The sequence below is a fragment of the Poecilia mexicana genome, unplaced genomic scaffold (genome assembly GCF_051168715.1).
Source record: "Poecilia mexicana isolate PSO_F unplaced genomic scaffold, ASM5116871v1 scaffold_5, whole genome shotgun sequence".
Taxonomy (NCBI): Eukaryota; Metazoa; Chordata; class Actinopteri; order Cyprinodontiformes; family Poeciliidae; genus Poecilia; species Poecilia mexicana.
In genome coordinates, this window is record NW_028263374.1 from 21,214,836 (window position 1) to 21,234,710 (window position 19,875).

At 39.2% G+C, this 19,875-nt stretch overlaps 1 protein-coding gene across 1 annotated transcript in view; it reads right to left on the bottom strand.

The window, feature by feature from the left end:
* Positions 1-19,875, bottom strand: part of LOC106928347 (zinc finger E-box-binding homeobox 2) — a 50,098-nt gene that overhangs the window by 15,211 nt on the left and 15,012 nt on the right. The window lies entirely within an intron of this gene.

Genomic DNA, 19,875 nt, shown 5'->3' on the forward strand with positions numbered 1-19,875 from the left:
AAAAATGCATTAACTTTGTTTACCGCTGCTTGCAGAAGCGCTACTGGAGGCCCTCTGCGTAACGCTCTGCAGAGAGAAATTAGACAGCTGCATGTTTTTTCTTTTAAAATACAGGCATTGTTTGACTCTCTAATAATAAAACAACGATTTATGCCTGAAACAATTTGACGAGTGGTTTTATTTTTCCAACAGCATCAACACAGCAGATGGACTTCACAATAAGCACCTTAAGTATATATGATGCGCTCTGCTACGTTTAATTATTTACAATATTACCTTTGCTCTTTGCTCTTAAAAACACAATAGCGTGAATGTTCACTACATTCGGTGTTCTGGCTGCAGACAACAAATTGCTATAGAAAATATATAATAAAGGGCGATTTAAAAATTTGTCAAATTTGTTAGCTGCTGCTTGCCCAAACACTGGTGGCTGCACTTGGTGAAATGCTCCAGAAACAGAAATTAGGCCGTTACATCATTTTGTATTTAATTTACGAGTCTTGATTGACTCCTTTGAAGTGTTTCCGACAGTGAAAACGTCATGTTTGTTTAATTGGAATTACTGTCACCAGCTGAAAACATAACAAAATCTTATGTGTTTTCCTTATTTATTCCACTTATTAGAATAACTTCACCGAGACTTAAAGCCTCCTCAAGACAAAGAGAAAAATGTGCAGAAAATAAGATGTATGATGCAGTGAAACCAGTTAACGTTTTCAGCACTTTTTTCCCCCAAATTTTGACAAGCAATGAATGTGCACACAATAATCATAAGTTCCTATGTTCATATCCTTCCTTGGCCATCTTAGTGTTTGCAAGCAAAGGGCTGCTTGCAGAAGTGCAGAGTGTGTTTGGGGCGATGGACCCGCACACTGTGAGAGAGTCTGAAGAGTGTGTAACTTATTGGAATCCAGTGCAGTAGAAAACGGCGTGCTGGAGTTGCGCATGCAATGTAATGTGTGTGGGAAGCTCATGAGTCATAGCCAGACAGTAATAGCTGAAGTGTGCTGCATCATGCTAGACAATGTCGATCGATCTGGGGGTTGTTTCTGATCATTTGACAACAACAGCGACTTCAGATTAAACACTCCAACAAAAAGTTTGATCCGTCTCCTCCTTTTCCCCCCTTGTGTTTGAAACCAAACATGTTCAAGAATTATAACATGTCCAACAGAAACAAGCCCACTTAAAGCAGTAAAATAGTTTTCTTATGAAAATAGACACTGTCTTTTCTTGTTATGTAATTGTGTGTGATCAGCGCGGAGTCTAATCTGAAAATCTGTTGAGCAAAGTGCTTTTTTTTTTTATTATTTACATATCTGAGTCAGAGTTCCAAAAACAGAGGTGACCAAACCAGAACTAAGTTCATGTGTGGGAATCATAAATACCAATTACATAAATGAGTTAGGTATATGAAGAAAGAGAGAAACAACGCAAACACAACCTTTTTATCTAAAAGTGCAAATCCAGATTGGTGCTGGCCTAATTTGGCTCTTGTTTATGTACCAGAGGGCATCTGACTGTACAGCAACATGCGGGGCTGCAGTTTATTTTACGACGCACACATGTGATTCGGTATTGGCTCAGTAATTATGCGGCTAAATGGTAAAAGCAGGCAATAATTACCTTGGAATTACCTTGTTTGTTTCTTTTGGTTTTAAAAGGCAACAAACAAGGTTAGGCTCCAGCTTACCACACGGTGCAACTGATCCCATTCTGCTTATTTTTTAACAAATTAAAAAAATATGCACCATGAGCGTTGCAATACAGACTATAAAGCGCCAAGGACGGAAGAGAACAAATTTATGATCCTGACAGAGGATGAAACCAACTGGACAATGTCTACAAATACAAATAAATCCAGAGCAAAAAAATTGTTTTGGGAATTTTAGAGGTAAGAAACACATCAAATCAAAAACTGCTGCTTTTTAAAGTGTCTTTTGTTTTTATTTAAAACCAAATAATGGGTTGATTTTATTTAACAATAAAATAATAAACTTTCACACATTTTTAAATGAATTCTGAATTCTGTTACGCAATATCAAAAGACTTCAACGATTTACATGCATTTCTTTGATAATGAAACTGAGAGTTTTTGCATCAAATCATTACTGATGTTTTCACAACACATGTACTTGAATGGAAGAAGGAACCTATGTGGTTATCATTTTGTGTTACTGTTCCAGAAAAAAAACATGTGACACACATTGCAACACGTAGATGATTAGCTGTAAACATAAATACAAATTTATTGCATTGTACTGTAGATTTTTATTTACTTCTATTCATTGTTGTAGGCTAGTATTTTCTATTTTAACCTGTTTTCTATGTTAGTCAGAGAATGTTTTTACTGGCGATGATTTGACATGTTTCAGCAGAGACACAATGCTATTTTGAACTCAATAAATAACCACATGGGGGTCACCGACACCCACATGCTACACAGAATGACAGAGCAGGAAGATGAGCGTAAAATCATTTTTTACAGTACCTATGCGAGCGGTTCAGAGATGAGCTATGTCCACATTCATTCCTGTTGACAGCGATCATTTCCCTTTTTAGCGCACAGCAGAAATCAAACATGTCATTTGAGAAATTCTGGCGGTGGCAGCAGCTCCCCTACTCATACCTGCTCTGTGACTTTTCATATAATGAGTCAGGGAAGGACCGCAACTGAGAGCAAACACCTCCCACCTGATCTTCATCTCAGCAGCGGCAAGTCAGTGACACAGAGAGGCGCTTGAGGTGATGGCGCCTTTTGATTTTGGCACTTTGGGCAGCTCTGCTTTGGTCTTTACCTGCTTTAACAGGAAGAGTGAAAGAGCAGATGATTCAGAAGTGCCAGTCAGGCTTATTCACGATGGTGGGGCGCCTAATGCTCTGAAGATTCCCTGGGGGAAATGAAAATTGTGCTTGAAATCAGGTGAGGGGAAATTTACAAATTAGAAAAAAAAAGCATGATGGGCTTTCTGAACACTATTTTCCAGTTTTCTTCAGCACGTTTTGCATTAAATATGATCATTATGCCCACTTGACAAAAACGGAATAATTGTCAAACTATACAAAAGTGCACAAATACACTAAAGAGAAAGTTTAAGTTTCAGTAGACTTAAAGCTGTTTGGCAGTGAGGCACACACATACAAGCACACGCACACAGACAAACACACAGACGTGTTGCAGACGGCTTCTGGTGAGAGTCTGAGACTGAAAGTGTAACGGTGTGATGGAGACTATCAAGGTTATTTCAGAGAGGAGGAAGACGTTGAAATGTGATTTTGTGATTCTGCATGCTCGCTACGCTTCTAGTTTCAGCCTTGTGTATGCTGGGGGGGGGGAGTGGTTGAAGAAACTCACTGGGAGCATAAAGAGTGAGAGACAGGGAGAGACAAAGTAAAATTTGTTGCAAGAAAATTGGATAAGAGTGCAGCAGAAGAATGAAGGAAAACAGACAGAAAGAAACAGTAACAAACTGTCGTCCGGCTGATGTCAAACTGTGAAAAGCATGGCGCAGAGGGAAATTCCCTCAACACAAATACACACCGAGATGTGAAGAAAAACAAACAAACATGATGTGTTGGCAAAATGAGACGCACCGCTGTCTTGTCAGCGCACAATGCCATCAAGCACAACAAGAATAACTGTGTGTGTGCACGAGGAGCTTTAGGAGAGTCTGCTCCCACAGCAGAAGAAGAAGAAGAAAAAGAAGAAGAAGAAGAAGTCACAGCCCTTTAGATGTCCCTCTCATTAGGAGGCACCACCCTGTCAGAGCATTTCGACAAACACCACAGAGACGTAGTGACATCTGTACACTCAGCCAAAGAAATAAACTCATACTGATTAAAGCTTTGCGATGACATCAGAGCAAATAAATCTGCACATTAAGCAGTCATCTTTAAACTGTGAAAGCAAAGTGGTAGTACTGAAACCATTTCATCTTTGTTCAGCTCGTATTTAAGAGTTCTATTCAATTAGGGCCTTTATGACACAAAGTTAAAACCCATTTCCTCATTTTATTAGCTTCAAAGCCACCAACGCACTCACCGATACACACAAAATTGATTTGTCAACAAGTAATGCTTTTAGTGGGGGCTTTTGCGGATGTTAGTTTCAGTTTTCACATCTGATTCTTTTTATGAAGACGCTAGCCAATTAACAAGCGCTGCCCCCAGAGAAGATGGCTGCGCTCGAAGGGCAGAGACATTTGAAAAAATCAATTGGTATCTGCTCGACTGATCTGTTGCTTTCTATCTCCATGTCACATCACTGCACATAGCAGTGAACCACACATATGCTTCGTGGAAAGTCGCCCCGATGTCACTTCAAAAGGCTGACAGATTAAAAACTGACAGCAAAACAAGCTGAAAGACCGTACAGTAAAAACCACCACAGATACAGTTAGAATGGAGTTCCAACTTACTGTACAGCCTTCTTCTACTGGGAGAGGCAAGTCCTCCTCATGATGACGCTGAGATGACAACCTACCCGTCTGCAAGTATCTTCACCTTTAGCTAGTGTCTGTAAAAAATCTTTCCTTTAGAAAATCTCAAGAGCCTAATCGCCTCCTACTCGCGTTACTCAAGCATACTGAGACTCTCGTCCAGGTTATAAATAATGCACAGAATTAGCAAATGGGTTAAGTGCTATTGAGTTCAGACTGCAACACACTTAAAATATTCCTATATTTCCACATATATCCAATAATTGGTTGATTGCTTTTTATATGAACAGGAGGCAGGAAGAAAGATAATACCGAAAATGGACAAAGACAGGAAATGTCTGAGCGTCATGGTTTAGACCTGTAATCGTACCAAAAAGGTGCACCGGTGAAGCAATAAGAGCACTGAAACTCACTGGGAGACACAACACAATATATTTCTCACCCATTCTATCTTTTTTTCTGGGTTGTGGTGACTCAACTGTAGACATGCATTTTTTTTCTTTTTATAAGGTTAACACATAGATCTGACAATGATCTCAAAGTAGTTTCATACGAAGCGTATTAGTTCACCATTCATTGCTTCACTGAATTGACCTTTTCCAACCTTACAGTGTCTGAACTTTAAATGTAATAAAAAAATAAAATAAAATAATTTGACAAGTGCTGCTTCACATCTCTGCTTCTTGTAATGTGGTTTTCTTCTTAAGAGACAAAATTGCTAAAAACCTACTGAGGAGGGAGAAATACTGACTTCTCTCCTGCTAACACAGTGACAACTGGCCATTTGGGGCACATAATTACCAACTTGCATTCAGGAATGCGACAATTACAGATTTACTCTTTGCACAAAGGAGACAAGGTGTGCGAGGAGAGGTGTACAAAAAGCCTCTGTGGTTGTCTCTCTTCTTCCTCTAGAGGTTTCCTGTGTGCTGCTGCCTGCATGTTTGCCAGCGTGTGTTTACCTGTCCTGTCGACCACCACATTGACATTTAAAACAAACACGGTACCTTGATTGACACGGATCCTAAACTTCAAAGCACATCCATGTTGGTTGCTGAAAATATGACACTTGTGAACTTCAGAGACAGCTGAAGCTCAGAAGTCTCTGACTTATGTGGCTAAAAGAAACAGAGGCTTCTGCTGTTTCTGTACAAGAGCATGCACACACCGTGAATTAACTTCACAGCTTTTTGCAGTATAGTCACAAACTTCCAAGACATTTAATGGATTTTAAGCAAAATATGATGTACAATATTGTTTTAAAGTTAAACTACAATGACCCATGGTTTTCCAAAGTATGATGTGTATTCAGATCCCTTTTCCCTGATACCCCTTAATAAAAACTAGTGCGACAAACTGCTCAAAAGTAGGACTCGGTAAACAAAAATGCAGCACGAAACACTAACAAACACATCATACCATATAAAGAGCTCCAGGCCATGAATATTTCAAACGTCAATGTTCAATCCATAAGGAAAACCTAAACTGACAGACCAGCCACTCTGAGCATTAATCAAAGAAGCAGCCAAAAGGCCGATATCGACTCTGGAGGAGCTGTAGAGATCAGCTCGGGTGAGAAAAACTGCCTACATGAATCTTGTTTTTAAAGAGGAAAGAAGGTTTTCAACAAGCAATGTCAAGGTCACAGCAAACCTGTGTAAGACTGTGCTGCGATTAGACAAAAGTAGCTTTTTTTCCTGCCTACATACAAAATAAAATATGGTGAAACATGGTGGTGGAAGCCTTACGTTTTAGGAATACTATTTTTCAGCAGGGACAGGAATATTGGTCAGAATTATTGGGGAGATAAATGTTAAGTAACTTTGAACATATTAAATAAATACTGAGGGAGATGCTCACCTTATAGCAGGACGGCAACTCTAAACACGGAGCCTGAGCTCAGACAGTGTGTTTCATCTCAAACAATATGCATATATTTATCAGAATGGCCCAATAAAAGTCCAGGCCAAAGTTCAATTGAGAGTGCGTCGCAAGATTTGAAAATGGAGGTTCACAGATGGTTTCCATACAATCCGACGGAGCATGAGCTGTTTGCAAAGAAAAATTAGCAAACATTTTCTCATCTCGTTGTGAAAAGCTGGTGGAGAAAAACCCAAGAGACTTGCTCTTTTCTGCTCTTTAAGTGTAAAGAGCATTGAAAACCAAATGTCATATTTTTAATTATGCACGTCTTTGTGATTGTCTATAAACTAAAATTCCAATAAAATGTAAAATGTGTTTTTTTATTTAAATGTAACAAAATGTAAAAAATGACACCAACACTTTAGCAAAACTGTAATCCAAGTTTTAAACAGACATCATTTTTGTCTTGAATATTTTTTAAGCAACTTTAAATTAATGCCAAAATCAAGTTTGATCAGGAAATGAAATAATTCAAAACTCACCAGAATAACAGTAACACCCTGCCTCTGACTGCATCCATTCTCACTAACCTTTTTAAGCACTTCACTTTTATACAAATCAAAGTTAGAATATGACACACTGGCTGCATCACTTTGGACTTCCCTATCAGGTCAAGCAGAACCGCTTCATCTGAGTCAGTTACCGTGTGTGTGTGACTCACATTCTGTGAAAGAAAAGCAGCCGAGGAACTGAGCTCATGCTCTTCCTATAGGTATGAACAGTGTGAGTGCCATCACACCCTTTGTGCATCGGCTGCTGTGGAAGTGAGACGAGTGTTTGTGAGAAAGGTTAGCTCGGTTAGAGGAACACGTTATTTGGATCTGGCCCTCCGCCTCCTCCCTGCGGCCCCGGCGCTGGTTTCCGTGTGCCGAGGGATCGGTGCCGGAATGCAGTAACGGTCACAGAGGGACCCACGCTCTCACCGCATTGTGAATCAAAAACCCAAACTCTGCTTCATTAGGCTCCTGTCATTGCAGAGACTCTCACACCACTCTATAAATACCCCCGTCTCCCCCCTCCAAATTTGTTTTCCCTCTTTTTTTTTTTCTTTTACTTACACATGAAAATGCTCAGGGACCGTTCCAGGCCTCTGATGTGGCTCTTTATTTTGTACGTTGGTGCAACAAACCACACAATAGAGGCTCCTTTTGAATATTAAAACATTCTCTTACAGGGTACAAAGGTTCTGGAGTTTTTTTTAAGAGAGTTACAAGCTAAGTAAAACTTCTCTTTGAGCTTAACAGCTAAGAATGTGGGATTCTTTCTTTTTTTTCTTTTCTTTTCTGGTTCAGTTGAAGCTTTAGGTTTGTCAGTAAAGATCTGATTTGAGGCTGGGACAAATATGTCTGGTATCCCACTGGCTTTGTCTATTTTAAATTTGGCCAACAAGAGGTGTTTTCAGGGATGAAGGGCTTATAAAACAAAAATGTTTACGGCATCAAAGGCCAAATATTCAGCAATTACATAGAAAATGTCAGTGGGACCAGCATGAACAAGCAGAGGGTCAGAAAAGACAAACAAACATTAAACTGTAACTATAAATGTCATATCTTCAGCAAAAAGACAGAATGACTGCGCAATAATTTGATCAAACTGCCTGCTATATATTTACTCATTTTGCTCTATTTGACAGCCTAGCAACACAATCCGGCCTGCCTGGTTAATATACAGAAGTGGCGCCATCCACTGGTTCACACAGACATCACAACCCTGCCATAAGAGATGATACACCAAAAGTTTCTGAGAAGCAACATGTGACCTCTAGGGGTTTAAAACATAGAAAAGATGTGTCACTGTGCCTTTTTTTTTCTTTCTCAGATACCATCACGCCCAGATTTTTTCTGACTGTCTTCCAGTTTCCTTCTGACTCTTCCTCTGCCCTCGAATGGACCAATAAATTCATGCAGAAGGGAAAAAAAACAACAACAAAAAAACAAAAAAAAAAAAAACAGGAAGAATGCACACTATCAGCCTGGTCTTTTCGTGGTCACAAAATCTCCTTCAAAAGATAAATAGTACTGCATATTATTTGCCCACATCCGTGTATTAGTTGAAGCTTCAAGTACATCTGGGAGCTCATGTGTGTGATGCGCAAATTGATGGTTTGAAAAAAAAAAAAAAAAAGTTATAACGACCAAGAAAGATGCAAAGACAACAGAGCTGCAAAAATGTGCACATGCATGCCGTTACTGACCTCGCCCATGTTGGACGGAGAAGAAGTGATGGTGAGAAGAAAGAGAGACAGAAAGAACAAGTGTAAAACCTCAATCGGTGAAATAATGTAGGTTACAAGAAAAGAAAAATCTTTTAAAAAGCAAAGTTGGGGAGTTTAAGAGGATCTTTGATGTGTATCAGAGGAGGAAAGCAGCCCAGCGACTGGGGACGACAGTAATTTTAAGTCAAAGCAGAAGGCTGGCTGAAATGCTGCCTTACTGGCTGGCTGGCTGACTGCCTGGCTGACTGACTGTGGTCTTTGATGGTGGTGCCTGTTTGAAGTGGTTTTCGGGGGATGGGAGCAGCGTGTGGTGTCAGTGGGACAGGGGAGGTGCTCGTGGAGTAAAGCGGGGAGGGGGGTGGAGGTGGTGCATGATGGCGACTGTACAAGGCCGGGGGAGTCCAGGCTGGGAGGAGCAGCGGACGGATAGATGGAAAGAGAGGAGAAGAATAGGAGAGAGGTGAAGGATAAAAATAGAATATCAAGAGCAGAGATAAAGAAGAGGAAGACACAACACAGTCAGAAAAGGAAAACAGTCTAAAACTGGACTCAAACAAAGGAAATGAGGCGATGGCCAGAAAATCTGAGAGAGGAGCCAGAGGAAAACCTGACAGTCAGAGAAGTCAAGAACGCAAACCTGCCAGATCTCTCTGAGGCTTGAACACGTTCACACCTATTATTTGTAACTTATAGATGACGTTACCGCTCTCTGAAATGCTGCCAGGCTGCCTCACAACCTACTTCAACCTCCACCCTTGCTGTAATGTTGGACACATTCACTGTATGAACATAACAGAACCCTCCACACAGATTATGAGGATCAGCGCACATCTTGCTTGAATTTCATCTTCTCTTGTCTCTCCCATTGTGAAGAGCAACTAAAAGAAATGGATCTCTGTGTCGTGCCATGTTTGGATCTCACAAAAAAAAACTGAAAAAGTTGGTTACTAATTAAAAAAATCCTTGAAAGTTTGATCAACTTCTAAAAACGTACCTAGCGGTTTGTCCTGCAAAGGAATAAATGTCCTTGAATGACAGAATGGTTTCAGTTAAATTTTTCCAGTTTTTCCTGCGGTTCTCTTTTTTTGCCATCATCCTCATTATTCATGGTTGTAACATCAACTTGGGTCTACATTTAGGCTTGTTTTTTCTGTAGTTTTAGTTGTTTTCAAACTCTTTATTATTGCTCTGATTGTAAAAACAATGTGACAGCAGAGGAAAAAAATGTTCTCCCATCTATTTTCTTGGTTAAAAAAGCTGAGAAGGGGTTATTAGACAGACCAACAATTATAACACCAACCCGTTTGTTATTTATTCTTTAACATTGGGATTTTGTCCCCCCACTATACCAATGCTATTAAATTAAAGTCCTGATTTTTCTAATATTAAGCAATAGCGAGATTAGAAATAGTTTTATCTTCCTTACTATCCATTTTTATTTATATATATTTTTTATTTTATTGTTGTGACATTTTGGGAAGCAAATACAAATGCCTACTCATCAATTATGCAGTTAAAACTTTCATTATTGTTTTGGATGATTTTATGGGCCAGCATAAAGCATGCAAACTTTTTCATAAAGCACCTTAGACGTATCAAAAACCACAAATTGCTTTATGATAAAAACAAGCATAAAATATTAGCATCCATATTACAGGATACAAACTAATTTATCCTTGTTTTATTGTCTTCCCCATTTTGAAGAATGACTCTGTCACCTCATATTTATATTTTTATAAAAAAAGATGTTAATTATTAATTTGAATTAGAATAAATTCAAAATTTATTTTGAAAGGATTGCTAGGTTCACCATCAGTTGTGTCATTATATAATTTTAAACAATTATTTCTTAAGATGAGATTATTATTATTATTATTATTATTATTATTATTATTATTATTATTATTATTATTATTATTCACTAAATGTCCACAAAATTACTATCTAATGGGGTTTTCTAGCTGTGAGTTTTGGGAATATTTTTTTTTTTTAATTTTCTTCTTCATCAGACGTAATGCTAAAATAAACTTCTCATTTAGCTGTGCTTGTTACAAGTCAAGTTTTCATTTTTATCTTTATTTACACAGGAACATCTCTTGAGACTCATCTCATTTACAAGAGAGACCTGCTGCATACATCACAACAAATTTAAAATACTTAATTATTAATTGGACAGTAGATGTGAAGAAGTGTAGGCAGAATGCTATTTTCTTTTCACCATTTCCTGGCTTACGAGGATCAACACACATCTGTCATTCTTAAGTAGCATGATGACATGTGAAAGAGTGGCTCACATCATATTTAAGCCCCTGGAAATTACAAAGTACAAAATAAGAGCTCCTAGTGGCTGTGATTAACTTAATTTTTTTTTCAATATTATTCAGCATGAGTTTATGCTGTTCTGATAAATAAATAATACAGTTATTTTAAGGCTCAACACATGAGAAAATGCAGCAAAAAGTTGTAAAGGAAAGCAAAACAAGCTAAATTTATACAACTTTTCTTCTCTTTTTCATTTATTAGTGGTTGGCTTTTCAAGTTAAAACTCCTCCCCCGTTCTGTAATTTTGCAATACCTAAACCTGTCATGTACCATGAGAAATTCTTGACAGCAGATGCGATAAGTCTATCTCTAAGATTGCTGCAAAGTGATAAATGACGGAGTGGACCAGTAAATGCGGCCTTGCTTCCTTTTTAGCGAAAAATGTTTCCGATGTTTGGATCCTGTTCTTTATCATACCTGAGTCACTGATTAGTTTTCTTGATCTCTTGATGCTCTATAAGAAGTCAGAGATGAGTGACCAGGAGGGTTATTTTTAAAGAAATTATTTTATCTAAATGCTTATTAAAAAAAAGCAGACAAAAAAGTCATATTTTCAATTTAAATTGATTTCAGTTTAAAGTATCTTTACCATATATGTATATTACCTCAAAAGATTGAGTTCGCTGAAGTCAGACAGTCACAAAACTTCAGGTTGCTCTTTAAAGAAGTGCAGGGTGAGAAAAAAAGAGTTTACCTGATAAAGATTAAAATGTTACAGGTGGACCACAAGAAAAGAAAGATGGTCTCTCTATGAAGGAATGTGTTTACTCCCTAAGGAGCAGCAAAGTGTATATACATTATCTGCGTGTGTGTGTGTGTGTGTGTGTGTGTGTGTGTGTGTGTGTGTGTGTTTGCACAGGTGAATTAACAGGACATTTCGCCTGTATACACGCAACACTAACGGGACATTTTGAATTAGTGGGACAGTGCCGATGTCCTCATAATTCTTGCAACATAAAAATGATTGGAGGGGGTTTGAATGGATGTCAAAGGGTTAAATTCCAAAAATCAGGCAAAGTCCCCATAAGTCACAATTACAAGACATGTGTGTATAATGTGTGTATCGATTTGCGCCCCGGGTGGTAACTCTTGGTATTGCACTTGCTCATGAATAATTCACACATGTGTATCTTTTTAGACACGCTGATTGGCCAGCATATGCGGGTCCCTGTAATGAAGGTTTTTGTCAGGAAAATGTGTGTTAAATAACAATTCTCCTAAAAATATGCTACTTTATTGAATGCAAATCTGGCTAAATTAAAACACTGATTATTTTAGATGTACTAAATCTGTAACTGGCTGTTGAGTGATTCATTTCAACAAAGTTAATCTTTAATCTATGGTTTTATAGTATACTGAAGGATGTAAGAGGATTGATAATATTGAGTCTAAAAATTTCAGTGGCTTAATGGTATGGTATTACTGGCCATAGCATATTTTTGGATTGTAAATTAAATTTTGAATGATTAAAAGATAGTTGTTAATAAATATTGGGAGATTGAAAGTTAATTATCACATGCAAATGTAATAGCTTAGGTATAGGGACAAACTTTACCCAACTAAATCCTAACCTAGAGTAATGCAACTCACTAGATGTTGCAGATTTCACTAAAAAGAGACTTAGACTTGTAAGAGGTTATGTGAACATCCCTGGACAACACCTTTTTATCCATATATACAGTGAATCTGGAAAGTATTCACAACGCTTCAATTTTTCCATGTTTGGCTATGTTATAAAATTTTTCCAAATTGTATTAGTCCCTTTCCTCAAGATTCATAACACAAATGCCCTATTATGACACGATGTGTGAAAAATGTGTGATTTTTGCAAACTAACTAAAAACAGAATTACTAAGAAATTAAATTTACATACATAAGTATTCACAGCCTTTTTCATGAAGCTCGAAATAGAGCTATTTTCACTGATAATTGCAGAGATTAAGTTCTACAACTTAAATAGATTCCACCTGTAATAGCCAATTCTGTTGATTTGATTAGATCTGGAAAGGCACACACCTGTCTTTATAAAGTCCCAAAATGGACAATGGATATCAGTATGCAAACACCAAGCATGAAATCAAATACATTGTCTGTAGACCTCAGAGACAGCATTGTTTTGAGGCAAAAATCTGGGGAAAGATATAAAACATTCTCCTGCTTTGAAGGCCCCAATGAGCTCAGTGGCCTCCTTCATTCATAAATGGAATCAGTTTGGAACAACTAGTACTCTGTATAGAGCTAGTTGGTTGTCTAAATTGAGTAATCAGGAGAGAAGGGCCTTAGTCAGGAAGGTAACCAAGTACCCTATGGTTACTCCAATGTTCCTCTTTTGAGAGAGGAAAACCGAGAATCTGACCCCTGGCTACAGAAACTGGCTCTTGGGATGCGAAATGTCACCTCTGGTGGGGAAGAAGCCTAAGCAGGTGTGCAAGGTTGAGAGGTTCCATCTAGAAATAGTCGGTTTCACCTTGACCCATGGCTCGGGTTCTGGAACCAGTCTCCTTGAGAGGGGTTGGACACTCTTTCTCTCTGGAGTTGCCCCCAGTGACAGGCATTTGGCCAGAGTGGACATACTTTTGTTGCCCCCCATCTCGGTGCTTACACATTGAGGTTCGTCCCAGTGAGTGAGAGGGTAGCCTCCCTCTGCTTAGAAGTGGGGGGCTGGGTCCTGACGGTTTGTGCATGTGCATGTTCAGATTACCCACCCTTTTTGGAGTCCTTTGAATGTTAATGTAGAGTGCACCTCTTGAGGACTCCCTTGTTCTGCTTGGAGACTTCAATGCTCACTTGGGCAATAACAATGAGACCTGGAGGGGCACGGTAGGAAGAAATGGATCTCCTGACCTGAACCTGATAGGTGTTCTGTTGTTGGACTTCTGTTGTTGGACTTCTGCCCTGATATCCCATATCATGAAGGTCACGGAAAGACTCCTGTTGGCCCACCTGAATAAGCTGACAAGCACATATCAGGACCCCCTGCAGTTTGCTTATTGCCATGGAGTAGGAATTTATGGTGCCATCACATACCTGCTTCATCAAACCCACTGTCATCTGGACAAAGCAGGCAGCACTTTGAGGATCATGTTCTTTGATTTCTCCAGTGCATTTAACACAATTCAGCCTGATCTGCTCTGTGAGAAACTTCAGAAGACACAGATGGAGGCCTCAACAAGGACTGTGTGTCTAACCAGGTGGTCAACAACACAGGAGCTCCACAGGGCACTGTACTCTCACCATTCATTTTCACTCTGTGCACATCATGCTTTCAGGATAAGTCTGACTTCTGTCACCTATGAAAATACTCGGCTGACTGCAGTTGTGGGATGCATCAGAGATGGACAAGAGGCTGAGTACAGAGAGCTGGTGGACTGCTTTGTGGCATGGTGTGGGGACAATTATCTCATCCTGAATGAAAATAGAACAAAGGAGATTATTGTTGATTTCCGGAGAAACAGTGTTAGATCAAGCCCCATTTCCATCATGGGAGAAGAAGTGGAGGTGGTTAAGGAAAATGGAGTAACACCTTGGTGTTCAGCTAGATAACAGACTAGACTTGAAACTCAACAGTGAAACCGTCTACAAGAAAGGACAGAGTAGACAGTATTTCTTGAGGAAGCTAAAATCCTTTAAGGTTTGCAGCAAGATCCTGCATATCTTTTATAAGTCTGTTGTTGAGAGCACCGTCTCCTCTGCTGTCATCTGTTGGGAGAGCAGCATCAGACCCAGGGACTTAAAAAGCTTAACAATTTGATAAAGAAGGCTGGTTCTGTTCTGGGGACGACTGTTAAAATTCTGAAGATGATGATCCACAGAGGAATTTTGCATAAAATCAAAAAAAGTTTTAGACAATGCTCACCATCCTGTTATTTCAAATCTGAGTCTCTTCAGCCAGACGTTTCTACAGATTGGTTGTAAAGCGGACTGCTACAGGAGATCTTTCTTGGCCACAGCCATCACAATCTATTATAACTCCTTAATTAGTTACGTCAACATTTAATTTCCGTTTTGAATAAGCAAACTACTTTTGAATTTAATTGAATAAAGACCCAATGAGATCAAGATATACACCACAGGTCACTAATAGGTGGACCCTGGTCCGCATCTAGACTAAAATGATGTCTCATGTGGACCCAAAACAAAAATGACAACCTAAAATCTTGTTGAGCACTGTCTGATTTACTGGTGCAGCTTTTACAGTATAAGCCAGTGTTTCTCAACCCTGGTCCTCACCGCCCCCACTGTCCTGCATGTTTTAGGTATTTCCCTTCTGCCACACACCTGGATTGTATCTCTGGGTGATTAACAGGCTTCTGCAGTATTGGATGGTCATGCAATCATTTGAATCAGCTGTTCTGGAATAGAGACACATCTAAAACATGCAGAGCAGGGGGGCGTGAGGACTGGGGTTGAGAAACACTGGTCTAAGCAGATTTATCCATGAAGGAAAAGTCTGTAAGGACTGATCCCCTGGCTCCAAAGGGCTACTGTCCTCAAAGCTTTCCCAGCTCTGAGGTAAGTAGGTAAATCTTAAATCTTAGTAGGTAAATCTTAATTATGTTTGGCTCCACACACGTGACACGTGAGTCAGCTTTCTCTACAATGAATATTATAGAAACAAAATATTGTTCCTGGCTCACCAATGAGCACATCCACATACATGAGACTGGTTCTGACATCACTCAAGCACAGGTTAAAATTATGGCATGACAAGCAAGCACTCACTTCTGTCACTGAAAGCAAAAGAAATAAGTGATCTAAGTCTAAAAATGTTCAGTTATTAAATCTGTTCATTTTTAAATAGTTTAAGTCCAGATGGTAAACAAAAATATAAAGCTTTCTTCAATTTGTTTTTCTGAGGTTAGTCACTTGTAAACAAGTTTTCTTGTTTCACCTATGTTCTTCTTTTGACTTGACATCCTACTTTTACTCAGTGATTGAGACATACATGTTCAACTCCCTGTTTCATGACAATAAATATTGTCAAAAGGTACTCGAATAAGACTGAATTCATTTAATTTGAAAAGCAAATCAAGTCATGCAGATGCTGAAACAACTACCTAGCTAAGTTTTTTTAAGTATATATATATATATAGTTCCCTTCTCACCCTCCGCGGGTGGTCTTCTTCATCCTCTGAGCTCGGGTCCTCTACCAGAGGCCTGGGAGGTCGAGGGTTCTGCGCAGTATCTTGGCTGTGCCTAGAACTGCACATTTCTGGACTAAGATGTCTGATGTCATTCCTGGGATCTGTTTTAGCCACTGCTCCAGTTTGGGGGTGACTGCCCCGAGGGCCCTGATGACCACTGGCACCACTGTGGTCTTCACCTTCCAGGCCTTCTCCAGTTCCTCTCTGAGGCCCTGGTATTTCTCCAATTTCTCGTGCTCCTTTTTCCTGATGTTGTAGTCATTTGGTATTGCTACATCCACCACAACGGCTTTCCTCTGTTCTTTATCCACCACCACAATGTCCGGTTGGTTCGCCATTGCCATCTTGTCTGTCTGGATCTGGAAGTCCCACAGGATCTTAGCTCGGTCATTCTCCACCACTTTTGGGGTTGTTCCCCATTTTGATCTCGGGGCTTCCAGTCCATATTCTGCACAGATGTTTCTGTACACTATGCCCGCCACTTGGTTATGTCGTTCCATGTACACTTTCCCTGCCATATATATATATATATATATATATATATATATATATATATATATATATATATATATATATATATATTACTTCAGACCTTGGCATCATGAAATATTGCTAAGATATCATAAATTGAATACCCCTGATATACACAATTGCACATACTATATAACTGATCACTATGGAAATGACATCTGTAATAATTTTGGAAATCACTGTCATGAAGGTCCCAGGTAGTGGATAAATAATTATTCTATCACAAAATCTAGTGGATGATTTGTTCATCAAAGAACACCAAATTGGAGAGAGGAAAAGGGGTGGAGCCTTAATCCCTCCCCACCTGTCATTTTCCTCCCAAGACTGATGTTGCACTCTCTGCGAGGATACACAATTATACTGCACTGGAACTCAGATGGATGTGGAGAAGTATGCAGGTAAGTCTTTGTTAAAGTGCTTTGAACATAAGCAAGGTTAGCAAACTTTTACTGATATTTGCAATGTGACCAACATATATTTTCATGCAGCACTTGCTAATTAAGCTAATGAGCAAAAGCTAGCTTGTGTTGAGAACAGGTGACCACTTAGAACAAGGTTTAAACACTCCATGTGTTAAATGGAATGACCATTTAAAAACAGGAATTTGAATGTTACATTTGTGTTCAAACTGACTAGATGTCGACTAGAAACAAAAACAGCAACATGGGCTAATGGCTGCTGACTTCAGTTATGATGTTAGCATGTGCAGCTAACCTTGTCTACTGTTAAACATTTTCGTTTTATAAAGTAGTGCTTTCTAAATATTTTGTAGATGTTATTGTTGGCTAAGTTAAACAGATATGAAAATATGAAACATTAGCTGCAACTGAGGTTAAGAGAAGTGCAGCCCTATGTTAATTTTCATGATTGTGATAAGAACACAATGCAGTAAAAAAAAAACTAAAAAAAAACTGTGAGTAATGAATAAGTGCATGTATTCAGGAAGGAACATCAGACAACAAATAGTGTGAAGTTGTTCCCCATTCAGTCCCTTTTTTATTAAATCAAAGAGGAGTTTTGTTATGCTTAATTGTCAACCATGGTACTAAGGGCCCACTGTCCTGTATATTTTCCTGCAACTTTTAGATATCTGTCTTTTTCAGCATACCTGTCTCCAATATAAGCACAGTATAGCTTGTTTACATACTAGTGAGGACATTTCACCATGTATTTTAAGAATACTCCTAAGGTACCTGCTCGAGGCAGTCAAAGCAATGGTTATTCCTGTCAAGGCACAGCATTTCTAAGACTGTGTATATATAACCAGAAGAGTAATATTGTTTTCTGTCACTAGGACCTTGTTTAAAATACTTTGGCCAATTGGCTTACCTATCATTGCATTAGCTCTATATATAGTGTTACTGTATCTTGAAGTTAATATTAAATGAATCTTAATGACTCGTTTGCTGTCTTCTCCACAGGTTTCTGCCCGCTCTGAAAAAAATGTAAGAGAAGAACCAATGGGATCACTACCCTCGTCTCGTGAACCGCAGGTGAACAGCTGTCCAACTTGGAAATTTTTGTAATTTTTCTCACGTGTATTTTGGTGGACATGGGTTTTTGGGAGAGTAGACACAGTCCCAGCAATGCTTGTTCCTGTCAGGGGACAGCATTATGAGGACTGTGTGTAGATGACCCGAAGAGTAGTATTGTTGGCATTCATTGGAACATGTGTGTTTGAGAGCATAGACACAGTCCCAGCAATGCTTGTTCCTGTCAGGGGACAGCATTATGAGGACTGTGTGTAGATGACCCAAAGAGTAATATTGTTGGCATTCATTGGAACATGTGTGTTTGAGAGCATAGACACAGTACCAGCAATGCTTGTTCCTGTCAGGGGACAGCATTATGAGGACTGTGTGTAGATGACCCGAAGAGTAATAATGTTGGCAATCACTGGGACCTTGCTTAAAATACAATTGCCAAACAATTTGCCTAGCTTTACCGTAGCTCTTTATAGAGTGTTACTCTATGGTGTTCTACGTTGAAGTTCATTTTAAATGAATCTTAATGACTCGTTTGTTGTCTTCTCCACAGGTTTCTGCTCACTCTGACAAAACTGTAGGTGATGAAATGATGGGATCACTATCCTTGTTTCCTGAAACCCAGGTGAACAGCTTTCTGTCTTGGAAATCTTTCTAATTTTTCTGATAGGTATTTTAGTGGACATGGGTTTTTGGGAGAGTAGACACAGTCCCAGCAATGCTTGTTTGTGTCAGGGGACAGCATTATGAGGACTGTGTGTAGAAGACCCAAAGAGTAATATTGTTGGGAATCATTGGGTCATGGGTGTTTGAGAGCATAGACACAGTCCCAGCAATGCCTGTTCCTGTCAGGGGACAGCATTATGAGGACTGTGTGTAGATGACCCAAAGAGTAATATTGTTGGCAATCACTGGGTCATGGGTGTTTGAGAGCATAGACACAGTCCCAGCAATGCTTGTTCCTGTCAGGGGACAGCATTATGAGGACTGTGTGTAGATGACCCGAAGAGTAATATTGTTGGCGATCACTAGGACTTTGCTTAAAATACTATTGCCAAACAATTTGTCTAGCTTTACCATAGCTCTTTATACTGTTATACTCTATGGTGTTCTACCTTGAAGTACATTTTAAATGAATCTTAATGACTCGTTTGTTGTCTTCTCCACAGGTTTCTGCTCACTCTGACAAAACCGTAGGTGATGAACTGCTGGGATCACTATCTCCGTTTCCTGAAACGCAGGTGAACAGTTTTCTGTCTTGGAAATTTTTCAAATTTTTCTGACAGGTATTTTAGTGGACATGGGTTTTTGGGAGAGTAGACACAGTCCCAGCAATGCTTGTTCCTGTCAGGGGACAGCGTTATGAGGACTGTGTGTAGATGACCCGAAGAGTAATATTGTTGGCAATCACTACGACCTTGCTTAAAAGACTATTGCCAAACAATTTGCATAGCTTTACCGTAGCTCTTTATAGAGTGTTACTCTATGGTGTTCTACGTTGAAGTTAATTTTAAACAAATCTTAATGACTCGTTTGTTGTCTTCTCCACAGGTTTCTGCTCACTCTGACAAAACCGTAGGTGATGAACTGCTGGGATCACTATCCCCGTTTCCTGAAATGCAGGTGAACAGTTTTCTGTCTTGGAAATCTTTCAAATTTTTCTGACAGGTATTTTAGTGGACATGGGTTTTTGGGAGAGTAGACACAGTCCCAGCAATGCTTGTTCCTGTCAGGGGACAGCATTAAGAGGACTGTGTGTAGATGACCCGAAGAGCAATATTGTTGGCAATCACTACGACCTTGCTTAAAAGACTATT